The sequence below is a fragment of the Lipotes vexillifer genome, unplaced genomic scaffold (genome assembly GCF_000442215.2).
Source record: "Lipotes vexillifer unplaced genomic scaffold, Lipotes_vexillifer_v1.1 scaffold135, whole genome shotgun sequence".
Taxonomy (NCBI): domain Eukaryota; kingdom Metazoa; phylum Chordata; class Mammalia; order Artiodactyla; family Lipotidae; genus Lipotes; species Lipotes vexillifer.
This window is the reverse complement of record NW_006774574.1, coordinates 310,049-324,039: the sequence shown is the minus strand read 5'-3', so window position 1 is coordinate 324,039 and position 13,991 is coordinate 310,049.

Genomic DNA, 13,991 nt, shown 5'->3' with positions numbered 1-13,991 from the left:
CAAACTTACCCGAAGAAGGAGCAGGCGGTGGCTTCGGAGGAGGGACCCTGTTTCAGGTCTTTAACCTCCACTGTCCGATCCCGGACGAGCCCCCAAATGTTGCGGTCCGGGAGCCACACGCCTGGAGTCGAGTTCCCCGGTAAATGCGACCCGTGTCCCAACCAAGGACACCCGAGAATCACCAACACCAAGTAGAAAGATTAGCAAAGGATTTATACAAGTATAGAAGCTTACACAAACTGTCCAGACAGGGTCCCACTCGGAGAGAAGTGAGTGAGACCCCGACTCACAGTCGGGCGAGGCCTTTATACCCTTCACAGGGCGGGAAGTCCCCAAGGCGGGAGGGAGCTGTTTAATTTTGAATCAACCAATCAGGAAGCCGGTCCTTCCCGCCCCAAGCAAGCAAGCAAGTTTCTTACAGAAGCCAAAATGTGCTGTTAGCCCTGAAGCTGTTCTTCCGTTTCTTTCGTCACAATGAAACCAATTTTCCATAATAACTTACATTTTCATATATGTTTATCCTACAATTTTTCAAGTCAACATTTATTCCATATACATTAAAAACTGTTCTGAGGTTTTTATACTTCCAAAGAGTCATCTGTGGCCAATTTGATTTCTCATATTAAATATTTTTAGAATACACATTCCTTCAGAGTTGGGGTTTCTTCCAAAGAGAGGAATTTATGTTTGCAAGGCACTTTGAATCAAATGTGCATAATATTCACATTTTCCTTTTTTCTTCCTTTGCTATTTTTTGTGCAAATTATTACTGCAGTATAATATACGTACAGAAACGTGTGTAAATCACAGGCATACAGATGATAAGTTCTCAAAGTAAACATACCTACATAGAAAAATTTAAATCTAGAGACTGAACGTTCTCAGAACCAGAAGCTCCATCAAGGCCTGGTGGACAAAAAATGTCACCTGCCACATCAGTAAAGAGAGAATGTTGCAGCCATCAAGCTATCAGCCACTGCAGCCATTCCGACTGTGCGCCTTGAGGGGACTCAGGAAGGAGAAAAGCAGGATATTGGCCCTAGATAGTTAAGGTGCACATCAAAGGAATGACTTCAAGGAGCCCAGACTCTTGCATCTTCCTATACACAGAAAAGGGCTAAATTCATTAACTTGAGATGTCTGATTTTCTTTAATTAACAGTAATCTTTTGATGTTTGAGTACCTGGGAGCTTTTGCAAAAACACGTGTATGTCCTAGCTCCTCTCTTACCTCTTTGAAACAGTCCCTCAGAGCTGTCTGAGAGGCTGTCTCCTGGGTTTAAGTCCTCAGTATGTCCGCCAAATAAAGCATAATTTTCAACTTTTAAGTTGTGCATTTTTTTTTCAGTCGACAGCATCCTACAGTCACAGCTCTCTCTAAACATTATCCTGACTTCTAACACCATAAATTCACATCTAACTTTAAGAGGCATAATTAATCTGGCACACTTGTAATAGGTGGAAACATAAATATATGTAGAATAAATATAACTAACTAGTGGTTGTGCTTCATCTCCATTTATTTATGTCATCCTCACAATAACCCTATGAGTTATGTCCTCCCTTTTTTATAATTTGCAGATAAAGAAACTAAATATTAGAGCAAAAACAGCATTTTCTTAAGGTTACCCAGCCAGTTAATGGCAGAATTGTGATTCAAAATGTGCTTTTTCCTACTCCAGAGATCCCATTCTTAATCACTGTGCTCTACTTTCCACATATAAGAAAATATATTTCAAAAACAAATATAATCAATGAAATGATCATTTACTCTTGGAGTGTTTCAGAAGAGGAAAGAAAAATAAATTGATAATAAGGTACATGTCATAAATACAGGCAAGCAGGGAGGGAAAGAAGTTTCTACCAAAGAGAAAGTGTTGATTCATTAAGATAAAGTCCATTATATTCTCCCTTACTTATGGTATCTTTTAAAATTAAACCTATCTGCTGTATTATTTTCTTTCTGTCAATTTCATTGCAGGAAAAGTAGAGTCATGGTAAACCTGAAGTGCTCAGACATGATTAATTAGCTGAGTAAAGGGGGAAAAAAGTAAGAATTAATTAGTTTAGGAAATGACCATGCTTACTATTTCTCTCCCATAATGCATTTGTATCTCAGACACATTCTTCTATGTCCTTCCCTCTAGGTGCACCATCACCATGTCAGGCAGAAAAATCCAATCTTCTGTTAGAAAGGGTCAGTAACTATTTTCAAACAAGCAAAAAGACCTTTTAAAAAAATATCGTTGAAAGAAACTGAGTGTGGTCTAGGCAGGAAAAAATACATTTCTGACCTAATTCATATAGTACACTTTTCCCCAAGATGATCTATTTACTCTTAAATACATGCTAACAGGCTGAGTGTGTACAGCGCACATATAAAGAGGCATGAAATAGTTATATAGGAAACTCCCAGGCAGCTGGGAAGACTTGTGACCCAGTAAACATGAAAGAGGTGCTCCATGGAACTGTATAGCTCTACACCCTAAACACCTTTAGATTTAAGAGTTTACATGGATTTTTGTAGTGGCTGCTAGATACAAAAATAGTATAGTCTGTGCACCCTGGAAGTTCTAATCACCCAATATGGAGCCACCAGAAATTTACTTGTCTGGAGACTTCAGATGAGTGAAATGGTTTTCACTCATTGACAGTGGGTTTCCCAATGTTTGGGAATTGCTGGAATAAATGTCCCAGAGATCCTTTAACCCTTTCAGAGTTATCTACATTTTTAAAAGTTTATAGCTAAAGAAGCATCCACCCACATTTTAAGTACTGAGAGAGAGAGAGAGAACTTTTTGGAAACTGCTGATAAGATATCTGGATTGTCTCCCTTAGAAAAATGCACATGTGCTTATATAGACAATTTTATATAAAAATTCAAAGCCCTGATGCTTTTACTGAAAGGTTAGGAAGAATTCCATCTATAGATATGATTTTAGGCAGTGTAAAAAGGTAAACTAAAACTTTTCAGGAAATATGGAACTTTAGGAACAGATGGCATTCCCTGGTTTAAACAAACACACACGCAGCCTGGGTTTCTGGGTTAAAGATGTGTCTTGAGTTTTCATCGGCTCCCTTGCACTTCGTGCTCCGGCAACTCAAAATCTCCGGTCACCCCCCAGCTTACAGTCCTCTGTCCTCTGCTCACGTCTCAGTGCCTCTGCTCTTGCTTTTGTCCCTCCTTCTCTCCTCTCTCTTCTCCTCTCCTAAGGTTGAGCTGAAGTTTACTCAGCTCAATCTCAGGAGTGAGTACGAACCTCCATTTTCCAGGAAGGCTTCCCTGACTTGCCTTCCCTGACTTTCCTCTGTGCTCACAGGCTAAGCCAGATTTCTCAAGGATCCCCTGCTAGTGAACGCATCATTTCATACCATCTCTAGAATCTAAGCAGTTTGAGTGCAGGAACTGTGAGTGATTTAACTTTGTGTCCTCAGGTCTTAACACACTGCCTGGAACTTAGAAATGTTTCTGAATGAACGAATAAGTGCAATATACAGATGATACATACAAACTCAGTGTTTGAATCCAGGTGGCTGAAAGTTCAGACTCCTTTGAACCTATTTTCAGAACTTGAAACAATACCACTGCCTTTGAATGGGCTTGCTTAAAAAGAGCATGTACTCATTAATAAATAATCCCATCTTCTCTCTCAAGGTCAGCAAAGCAGCTCCTTCTGACGAGTTCCTGAGTGATCAATGTTTGATAAATAAATTTTTACAGCAAACATTTCACATTTCCTTTTCTTACACTTTTCATTATTATTGTTTAAATCGATATAAATGTGTATGGTATAAAATGTAAAAAGCTACCAAAAGATATACAGTGAAATGTAAATTTCTTCCCAACACACTCCCAGTTCCTCAGTTCCCTCCCCCAACGCAACCGCCATTAGCAGTATTCATAGTCTAGGCATATAACAATATTTTTCATTACATTTTTGGATGTACATTCAAGAGAAAGAATTTGCTGATGGACCAAATATTCTCGAACTTGGACAGCCACTGAAAGGACCAGCATGCTCTAGAGGTGCTTCCATGGACAGGCTGTAAGGGTTCCAGACAAATCTATCCAGGAAATAGCTAGAAATAGAGGTCTGAGGCTTAGAGAGAGTTCTGAGCAGGAGGTAGAAATCATTAGTAAGAAATTGTTGATACCATTGGGATGATGCAATATCCCAAGAATCATAGAGGAAGGTGAGAGCCTGGCATCACACCAGAATCAAGGACAGGTCCAATACTGAGGACAGATGCAAGAAGGGCTAATAGTCAAACCCAGGCAGGATCAGATAAGGATTGTCTTAGTTTGAGTGCTACAACGGAATGCCATACACTGGGTGGCTAAAGTTTTTTTCTCACAGTTCTGGAGTCTGGGAAGTCCAAGATCAGAGTGCCAGCAGATTCAATGCCTGGTGAGAGCCCACTTCCTTGTTAATACATGGCTGCCATCTTCTCTCTGAGTCCTCACACAGCAGAAGGGGCCGGGAGCTCTCTGGGGTGTCTTTTATAAGACACAAATCCCATTCATAAGGGGCTCCACACACAGGCTCATCATTTTTCAATGGCCCTCCTTCCAAATACCGTCACACTGGGGATTAAGTTTCAACATGAATTTTGGAGGGACTCAAACATTCAGTCTATAACAGGGATGAATTAATAATGATAGCTTTTGAGACATTAAAATAAGAGCAAATTTTGTACTCTGGACACTTTAAATTACACTGGGAGGCACTGTCGGATACTGAAAGGTCAGCACTGTAGGATACTGAAAACGGAGGGAGTCAAGAAAGTGGTAATAGCACAGGGAGAGATGCGAATAAATTTTATCCATCAAATATTTATTGAATGGTTACCATGCACCAGGAATGTGGGAATGTAACAACGAACAATACAGGTTTTTGTTCTGTCCTCTGACAGGTTCTATCTTGGTGCAACTGTAACTCTAAGAGAATGCCCTAAGATAACCTTCCCTCCTCACGCTGGTGGAATATTCAAAGTAGAGACACTAGTCTCAGGTTGCCCTGATACACATAAATCATCCACTTGAATTTAAGAGGATTTTGAAAGCCTTGTAAACATTCATCACCCAACCTGCTCAAAACCTGTGCCTAGAAAGAGAAGTTAGGACTACAGTACGGGAGGTATGTTAAAGCACATCAAAGAAAAAGACAAAGACAAAGATGAAAATGAAGGAGGACAAGGTAGAGAAGAAAAAAAGTAGTAGCAAGAACAGCAAAAGGGTCTGAGGCTTCCATGTTTTCATATAATCTTCATTCATCCAACCATTTAAAAGTAAAAATAAATCATTAAATGATTTTTTACCATATCCCTTACATTGTTTTAGCACTGAAAATGCAGAGATGGAAGATAGGCTTCTAGAAGTTTGCGTTCACAGATAAGTTAACAGACTCCGAATGTTGGTGAGTCACTATAGAGCAACACACCTTTTCAGAAAGCTTTCCACAGGCTCAGGTACACCAATGTTGCGGCCATATGGATATATGTACAAGGTGCAAAGGAAGCAGTAAGAGAGATGCTTCCTTCCTGTTGGGGTTAAGAAAAGATTCCAGGAATTTCAGGCCAGGAATTATTAGTTCTCTCTTGGTTGCAGTTTTAGGGCATATCCTGCACATATTTTATCTAATTTGAGCTTCACCAACAAGCCAATGCCATTCTTGTGCCCATTTTACGGATGAGAAGTGTTCAGAAAGATTACATTGCCCACTCACTTTGACATAGCTAACAGTGGGAGAGCCTGGATTCAAGCCCAGAGTGTCTAGCTGAGAATGTACATATGTGATCACCACCCTCAGTGCCTCCTTTATTTGCCTATCACCTTGATCCAAGCATTTGGCATGGAACTATATATGCCTTCTTTCAGGAGTGGGGTAAAGGAGATGAGATTAGGGAGTCAAAGGTAAGTGTTTGGACTCTTTGGAGGTTTAGAACAGTTTTCCACAAAATGTGTGTTTTGGAAACTTGTATCAGAGTCACATGATATTTATGAAATACACAGACTTGAACTCTACCCCTTACACACTGAAATGGAATTTTTCTGTATGGGATGTTTGAAAAACATTGGCTTCAAGTGTGACACTGGAATGCTTTAAAAAATCTCACTACTATAATTCCAAAATGATGAATGCGATACAGTTTTAAAGGAAAATTCAAAATCCTCCAAAATCCTTCTAAATATATGATGCCAGGAATGTCAGCTTGGATCTTAACCATTTAAAGCACCTATTTTATTCTGACATAGTAGAAAATTGAGAATTTTTTTCCTCAATGCTTGCTTATGAAAAGAGGATCTCAAGCCACAGTAGAGTAAATGATACTGGCAGGACTTGCAAATGTAAACAACTGGAAACTAACCAAAATAGGAGAAACAACAGTTTTTAGACATTGGAAAGCAGGCATGACAAGACCATGATCCTTGAAAAAAAAAAGAAAAGAAGAAAAGAAGATGAGCCTTATAGTTGACGCTACTTTCTTCCTGGAAGCATCTTTTGGATCGCAGTGTTAGTAGAAGGAGTCCAAGCAGAGCACTAACATCTCACTGGGTTGAAGAGACAGGGATTGGTATTCCAGGAAGTCAAGGCAGCTGGAATAGGTGGGACACATATAAGATATGAAGTCAGCAAAGAACAACTGCCAAGAAATGTAACTGGGTGACTCCCAGAACCCAAATGAGATTTGGTGATGTTCAAATTCTGATCGGCCATTGTGTAGAAATCTTGTTGAAGACCCAGGGTCTCCATTGTGTAGAAAACTTGTTGAAGACCCAGGGTCTCAGTATATACCCTAGAAGTCTAACACCTTGTTAAGACATGTAAACCAGCCATAGAGTAAAACTACTCTAGAACTGCTCTAACAGAGCTTAAAACAAGCCTCAGTAGGATCAAGCTGATCCACAAGTAACTTAAATGCCCTCTAAACAGATTTCAATGCCCTTTGTAGAATGCAGCAAAATCTAGAGACTTTAACATGGTAGCATTCACAATTACAACATCCAGCAACCAACAAAAAATTGCTTGATATGGGAAGAAGCAGGGAAAAACTTAGTACAAACAGAAAACATAAATGACAAAATGGTTGAACTTTACACACACATGCACACACTCAAAGACATAAAGGAAAATATGAATATAAATAAAAGAGCAATTGAAACTATGAAAAGAACCAAATGGAATTTCCAAAGATGAATATATAATTTCTAAAATTTAAAATATACTGGATGGACTTGAAGCAGGTTAGAAACTACAGAAGAAAATTTCAGTGAACTGGAAAAAGTAACTATACAACTATACAAACTGAGGCATAAAGAGAACAAAAATGCTGACCTGTGGGACTGTATCAAGCAGACTAACACAGATGATTTCATGACCTCCTGGGCTTAATTCTTACCATCACCATATGTACATTTGGGGCCAATTGATTTGACCTCTCTATGCCCCCAATGCCCCAACTTTCAAACAGGGAGAGTAATAGCACCTGGATTAAAGGGTTTTCATGAGGATTAAACATGCTTATATATGTTAGTATAGGTAAGGTAATCACACAGTAATCAATGAATTTTAACAATTTTTATTACATTCCAAAATAAGAAGAGAAAAAAATTGATCATGGGAAGTTATTCTTAAATGGTGATCTAAGATTTTCAAAATTTGAAAGTAGAAGATATAATTTGCCCAAAATAAAACAATTATTATGAAAGAAAAATAATTTATTTCTGAAAAGGAATAGGATTTATTGGAATCTTATTGTATATTAACAAAGTTTTAACCATTGTTTAATTTTAAGATGTGGAGACGGAAAGGATGCACAATAAATGGTTAACAGTGATTACTTCTAAGGAGAAGAATTGGGAGATGGGGAAACTGAGGATTTTTGCTTTCTACCTTGTATATTTTTACAAATTTTCAGTTCTCTTTAAAATCATGGTGTATTTATAGAATAAAGTTAGGAGAATTGAAATGAGATGACCTGATAGTATGTTATCAATTAGCCAGTAATTGGCTGATGTTTTCTTCCACCTCTGGCTTTACTATGATTCCGTTGCCTCCTAAGATTGTCACCCTTCTTCATTAAATACTATTAAACAATTGTCTCAAGGTCAATAGCATCAGTACACTATTGACTATATTGCCAAGATTATATTGGGCCATTCAGAGCACTCAGTATTGCCTCTAACACATAGCAAGTCTCAATAAATATGTCGCACTCCCAAATCACACGTATTTTTTCATTTAATGAGGAACATCAAGATTCTGGATTTTAGAGATTGCTTTTGGTGCACCTGTTTTTCTGGAATCTTTTTTTTTTTCAGTTGAGTTTTGTTTGTTGCTGTTTTCCTTCTTTTCTTTCTTTTTTCCCCTATCCGCTAAGGTCAGAGAAAACAAAATGAGACAATTTTTTTAAAGACTTTTTAATTTAAAGGCAGATGAGAAAAGTATTTCTTATCCTACTTTTGCTAAAGAAGTACCAATGAGCATTTGGAGTGGAGGGTAAACACAGCTGCAGGGAAATTGCTTTCAGAAACCCATTAAGCTAAAGGATTTCAGCCACTAGGGATGGATGAGTGGTAGAAATAAATTCCTTTGTGGTGCACAAGAGCACTGCAGAAAGTTGCATTTTAACCTGCCTTAAATAATCAGCAAGACATAATACCTAACTTAAATACACAGTCTACAGCCAAAATGCCTGAGGCATATGTTCTTTGCAACATTTCTACTCTAAAAGTGAAGGAATATGCCTTGAGTCTATCGACGCTGCCTAAAAACCTGGGTAATGCTTGATATATTTTAAAGTATTTATGTTTATTTTCTAGTTAAATTATCTGTGGACATTGCACAAATTGTTCAATATAAATGAATGTATATTTTATAAAAGCACTCAGATGCATATAAAAACCGGAGAAACCTGAATGACGTCCCTAGTTTAATTTATAGTAGTGTACCAATCTCAATGTCTTGGTTTAAATAATATACAAAGGATAAATAAGGTATTACATTGGAGGAAGCTGAGTGATGGATACATGGGAACTTTCCAAATGGTTTTGCAACTTTCTGTGAGTCTAAAGTAATTTCAAAATAAGAAGGTTTTAAAAATCACCTATACTTTTAATATTTTGGTGTTGAAACAAATAAGGTCAGCATGATTTTAAAATGGACAAAAGAATGTGTCAGTGAGAACCCTGCCTTTGGTCAGTGATTTGTTTACCTGAAAAGTTCCAGGGAAGGGGTTCAAATGCCATCACCTGGTTTTTCTCTTGTCTGCTGTCCCCCAATTCTTATTTCTCTTAGCTGGTTCCAGTTTCAGACAGGCTCTTCTCTTAAGAAGCTCCAGTGCATCGTAGGGGAGGAAGGGATGAGAACAGGACAGAAAACTCTGGGCTGGTTTCACAAGGTGAATAGTTGCTAGGTTGAAAAAAACAAAACAAATTTCCACTGCAGCAGATGAACAGAGATATGGAAAGTTTAAAAACAAAATAACACAAAAAACAAAACCCTAAAGAAACCATGCGTTCCATAAATATTCAAAAGATATATATCTTTACCAATAATCAAAATTACATAAATTTAGAACAAAATTCCATTTTCATCTGACAAACTGGAAAAACTAAAACATTAAGTAAGACATACAGAGGCTGGGAAGTGTAAAAGGGTACAAGCCTTCTAGAAAACAAGTTATTCATATCCTTTGGCCCAGTAATTTCACTTTCAGTGATTCTAAGGAAGGAATTAAAAATACAGATAATGACTATGTACAGGGATATTTATGCAACGTTTTTTTATCATAGTGAAAAGTGTAATGTCTCAAAATTTGGGGATAATTGAATAAACAGTGTTTCTGAATGACTGAATATTTGTAAGCTTCCAGATTTCTTGTAATATTTAAAGTAATATTTTAAAAAAGGAAACAAATATGTATAAATCTATATTTGAAGAATTATCCTCAAATTTTAAAACAGTTTTCTTACTAGCTGTGTGACCTTGGGCAGAATATTAACCTTCTGTGTCTCAGTTTCCTCATCTGTAGAATGCAGATAATTAGAGTGACTTATAGGCTTGAAATGAGGATTAAATGAGTTACTACAAGTAAACTAAATATTGCATGTTGTTAATTCATGTAATTGCATATATTACATGCTTTTTGATGTATTATATGCCTGGCACATAGTATTACTTTTTACAATAAATGAAAGCTTTTTTATTATATAAAACAAATTCTTTGGTGTGTATTGCTTTATAGAACTCTTAGAAAACTTTACTGAAGTAGACCCCAGGATTTTCCAGTTAAAAATCTCAGTGATAACACTTTCCACATTACAAATAGACATGCTTTAAAGGACTACATACTCATTCATAGTTTAAATGAGTCCAAGGAAAGACGGGAAAGAGCAGGTAGGCTTCAGAAGAATTCAAGAATTGAGGAAGAAGACGCAATTGCATCCAAACAGGGTGTGAGAGGGAAGGGGCAGGGGGCCATTTATTTTATTATAAGCCTTTTCATTCCATTTAATTCTTTATTTTTATTTGCTAAAAATAAAAAATAATAGTATTTTGAAATGTGTAGGGCCAGAACACAGAAAAACTACTCATCTTCTTCAGGGTCTCTAAAATAAGAAAAGAAGTATTAAAATAAGAAAAGAAGCTATAGAAGAAAACCCTTGGCAGCACAAAGAGTAAGAGGCCGTGATTCCAGGAATAGGGAAATGTCGATGGAGGACTTCACACAGTGAAGACCTTGGCAATGCCCTGAGGGGGTGTAGGATGAACTCTTTCCAGGAAGCATCACCCAGGGAACTCAAGGGCACTTCCTTGTAAGCAGTAGGAAAGTTCTGCTTTCTGACTGGCTCTGCTGGAGCTGGCCAGCCTGAAAGATCACCTTCAGGCAAAAATTGTGAGCTCTAATCTGGTGTATAATTCACTCTGTGTGAATATTTTCTTCTCAATACCACCTTAACTGGAGCAAACCCTTACCAAGGCAAGAGTTACCAGAGGTGCTTTTCAAAGATTTATCCAGCAAAGGAGCATTTATCCATGAGTGGGACATGGTTAGTCAAAGAGTTATCCACTGACATTTTTCAGACACCCAGAGAAAACAACCTCCAAGGACAAGAGAAGTAAAAATGCATGCATGCTCTTTGGTTGGAACCCAGGAGTCTGTTACCAACAACATCATTTCAAAACATCTGTCATTCAGGAAATTCACTGGTGGCATAGTGGTTAACAATCTTCCTGCCAATGCAGGGGACACAGGTTCGATCCCTGGTCCCGGAAGATCCCACATGCCGTGGAGCCACTAAGCCCGTGCACCACAAGCCCTGATGCCTGTGCACCCTAGAGCCTGCACTCCACAACTACTGAGCCCACGCACTGCAACTACCGAAGCCCGTGTGCTCTAGGGCCCGTGTATCACAATTACTGAGCCTGCATGCCACAACTACTGAAGCCCGCACACCTAGAGCCTGTGCTCCGCAACAAGAGAAGGCACTGCAATGAGAAGCCCGTGCACCACAACGAAAAGTAACCCCTGCTCACTGCAACTAGAGAAAGCCTGCGTGCAACAGTGAAGACCCAACGCAGGCAAAAATAAATAATAAAAATAAAATTAAACATCTATCATTCAGGTACACTAAGGGGCCCCATGCTTCTTAGGACAAACTAGTCCATACCCAACTAGATTCCAACATAGGTTATTTCAAAACTACTTGTATAACTCAGAATACCATTACCTCCCTTTGAAAAGGAACAGCTAATATGTACACAGAAAAGGCACTCCGAGTTACAACTATCCAGTGAATGGCTGGACAATTAAACTTTCAATTTTCTTCTTTCCCCACTGTCATGATGTCTCTCCCTGGCCACATTTGTTTCTTGTAGTTAGAGATACCCACCAACATCGGCTCTTCATTTTATAAGCAAATATTGCTATTATAGTATCAACTTGAGTGACAACCCACCAAGCAGAAACTCAGCTTCAAGGAGCCTAATTATCTGAAACATGCCTAAGAATTGGGAAATAAAGAAAAATGACAAAAATCATATATATACATACATATATATATATGTATCTATATATATACATATATATATACATATATATATGTATATATATGTGTATATATATATATATATATATATATATATATGCCTGTGTGTGTGTAAAAGAGTCTGAATCCAGGGATGCTTCTTAAATCCTTGCTCATATTGTGCCCCAAGGTTAATAAATATCTAGCTGGGAGAAACACAAGTATCTTGTCAGATACTATGTTACTTGGAGATAAAAAGATGAATAAAATACTCTAAAGGAATTTATAGTTCTAATAAGATTAATCTGGTTTCATGAACACAGAAGAACAAAAGCAGAACAATAGAATTGAAAGAATTCCCACAGGCAGACGCACAGATAGCGGCAAGACCAAAGCTGTTTCTGGTTCTATTCTTAACTCACAGAGTAACTTGAGGCCAGTCACTCAAACTCTGGGTATTCATTTGGGTTAGATTATGTCAAAACTCCTATTCCATTCTAAAATTCTATGAATTTGGTTTTCAAAATAGTTGATAGTCTGACAACAGGAGTGTTTTTTTTTTTTTTTTAAGGCACAAGGTGTGAACAAAACAAAACAAAACAGCAGTTTGGGGTGATTTACTATAGAAGCAAAGCACTCTACCCTCAGAAGTAGGCTTTATCATGGCACATAAATCATTCACAAAGGCCCACAGGCAGGAAAAGTCCGGATAAAGCAATTGTGTATTAATGGGCTTTTATATTCTTTATCCTATTATTTTTTATTAACTTGTTTATTATCTATGATCTTGTCCATACCTGTCATATATTTATGTTTCAATAAATATTTTTTGAAAGAAATAATCATATTTTTTGAATCATATATGTTTCAATAAATATTTTTTGAAAGAAATAATCTCTTTTGATGATTTTTGACTCACAGTCAGTTTTGTAACCAGATTTCTGGCAATTTTTAAGCTGTATCTCTAAATGGACCGGTTTAGCATTCACTACCTGTAAGGCTTTTTCCATGACACCAAGCAGTTCTTCAATTTTCAGGCCACAGTGACTGGGTGTCCCACAAATTTAACACAGTTCTCGGACTGTCTACCTGGAGATAGCATCGGATCCCATGGGTTAAGGGCTCAGTCCCACAAGACTAACGCACTTCAGACACCAACCCACAAGTCCAGGTTGCTACTGTGCTTCTGACTGACTGGCTATAGATCAGAGGTTTCTACAGCCCCCTTCTTGGGTGGGATTAATTTGCTAGAGCAGCTCACAGAACTCAGAGAAAACACTTACACATTTTCCAGTTTATTATAAAGGATATTATGAACAATACAGATGAATGGGGAAGGTTTGGAAGGGTCCTGAGCACACGAGCTTCTGTTCTAGTGGAACTGGGGCGTCCCACCCTCCAAGGCATATTTACCAACCCAGAATGATTTCTTAAAGAATGGAATGCTATAGGGTGTAAGGGAGAAAAAACTTTTTCTTCATCCTTTAAGGGTCCCTGGCTGGGTCTGAAAAGCAAACTGACAAAGACAAATTAACAAGAGAAAAGTGTACAAATTTTATTCAACTTTTATATGTACATGGGAGCCCTCACAAAAGAATGAAGCCCTAAAGAAGTGACCAGAGGAGGGAACTTTTATATCTTTTAGACAAGGAAACAATAAATTTGTGAAGAATTTGACAAGACAGGGGAGTTTGGGCTAGGGGTAGTAAATGGTAAAGAAGTAGCTGGAAAGATAAAGGTTAGTTTTAACAAAGTTTGTTTATACAGACTTCCCTTCCTCCTGGTACAGGGAGGGTACATTTCACACGGGAAATTTATCTCCTGCTCTCAGGGAAGATGCGTGAAGTAGGGGGAGGGGAGGTCAGAATAAGCTTCCTGCTTCTGCTGTTTCCTCAAACCCCTTCAGCTTAAGATATTCAATATGCCAAGGTACCATATTTTGGGGTAGCATGTCATGAACC